Genomic DNA, 2,109 nt, shown 5'->3' on the forward strand with positions numbered 1-2,109 from the left:
TTTTTTTTGGAATGCCTGGATCTTTGAATGACATCAACGTTGTTAGTCGATCAACACTCATGAATAAGGTTGCAAATGGAGAACTGCCACCGGTGCAGTTTGTAGCAAATGGCCATACATACAACTATGGCTAATATCTTGCGGATGACATCTACCCAAAGTGGCAAACATTTGTGAAGCCGTTGAAAAAACCGAAAGGTAAGAAAAATCTAGATTTCCACAATGCTCATGCGGCGACTAGGAAAGATGTGGAGAGAGCTTTTGGCATTTTTCAAGTCCAATTTGCTATTGTGAGAGGACCAACTAGATTTTGGAATCAGAAGATGCTTTGATACATCATGCACGCTTGTGTGATTATGCATAACATGATCATCAAGAATGAGCGTGGCCAAGATTTAGACTACTCTCAGTATGAGCTCTTGAAACATCCCGTGCGGCGGAGGGTTGCGAGGGTGGCCCGATTTGTTGCGTCCTATCATGTCATTCCACGTGCCGAAATGCATCATGATCTTCAAAAAGATCTCATCAAGGAGTGATGGGCATGCAATGGCCAACAAAGAGCATGATGATTTGTATGTTTGATGTTGTATTGTTGAACTATTTGTTGTATTGCAAGATAAACTATTTGTTTGAGTTGTAATAAAATTGTTGATTTTTTCTTTTGTGTTTGATCTTCTTGGTTTTGTTTGGACTGCATTCGTTGTTTGTGTTGGGCGCGCACCGATTTTTTGCAGCATATGTTGGAGCGGCTCGCCCGCGCTATATTTTGCGGCGACTGCTGGAGCGGCTCGCGCACGCTATATTTTGTGGCGGCCGCTGGAGCCAGCGCTCTGCTGCGCGCAAAAACTGGCTATTTCGACGCAGTAAAGATGTTTTTTATGTTGGAGATGCTCTTACAGCCCCAACCAACCAGAACCAATCAAGCACAACGACTTCTGTTTGCTGCATCTCGGCACTTGCTTAGGTGACTCACTGGCACCGCCGACCATGAACAACTCTTCAGATGCTCACAGGTGCCCACTGCTCCATCTTCTCCATCTAGCTAGCTTGCTCCATCTTCTTCGTGGACTGCTTTGTTTTCTCTGTACGTACGTGACTACGTGTGCATGCCACATTGCACGATCACACTATACTACAACATATATACGTTTTCTTCTTGCTGACGAGGAGTTCTTGGATGTGCAGCCGTCACAGGTGCGCGGCGTGCTACCGTCAGTTCAAACAGATGGAGCACCTGGTGGAGCACATGCGGTCGTTGCACCACTCCCGCCACGAGCCCCGCTGCGGCGTCTGCGGCAAGCACTACCGCTCCCTCAACGCACTCCGCGACCACCTCGCCTTCGGCGCCTCCCTGCCCTCCAAGCCCGCCTGCACCGCCACCTTTGCTGCCCATGGCTGCCCGCTCTGCCTCGCTGTCTTCCCCACCTCCGCCGCCCCTCCGCACCCACTGCACCGCATGCAAGCTCTCCCGCGCTCCGATCCCCTCTTCCGTCCAGAGCCTCACGAGGACTATGTTGAGGATGGGCGTTCAAGGCGGCAGCGGCGCGGCGGCGCTGGGGTGCAAGATGGTGTGTGTAAAACGTAGGTTTTAGGGGAAACTAGCTCAACCCTCTATGGGGTGGCCTCTCTCTCTCACACACACACACACACATACACACACACACACAAATAAACACACACTAGTAGAAGGCCCGTGCGTTGCCATGGGCTTTTAAATATTTTTACCGTGTGCATATATAAACATAATGCATATCAAGTCTTACGTGTAAACATAATTGAAATCCATATCACACAAAATATTCTTCGATACAAAATGTAATTCGATAATGTATACATAGAAAGACACGCGATGCACAAAATAAAGAAAGTGGTACAGAAACATAGTACTCTTTATTGTGCACTATATTACACAAGGTAGATAGCACTCTACATGACTTTTATGCTTAAGACCAATCATCTCACGAAGCATTTCCATTGTTATTAACCATTAATTAAAGACAACAGATGGAGCATTTTGTTACCTTTAAACAAATATTTCAAGATGCTGCAACCAGAACCTTAATACATTATGGAATTTCCTAACAAATATTACATAGACCCAAATATACA

The sequence above is a fragment of the Triticum dicoccoides genome, chromosome 3B (genome assembly GCF_002162155.2).
Source record: "Triticum dicoccoides isolate Atlit2015 ecotype Zavitan chromosome 3B, WEW_v2.0, whole genome shotgun sequence".
In the NCBI taxonomy this organism is placed as follows: Eukaryota; Viridiplantae; Streptophyta; class Magnoliopsida; order Poales; family Poaceae; genus Triticum; species Triticum dicoccoides.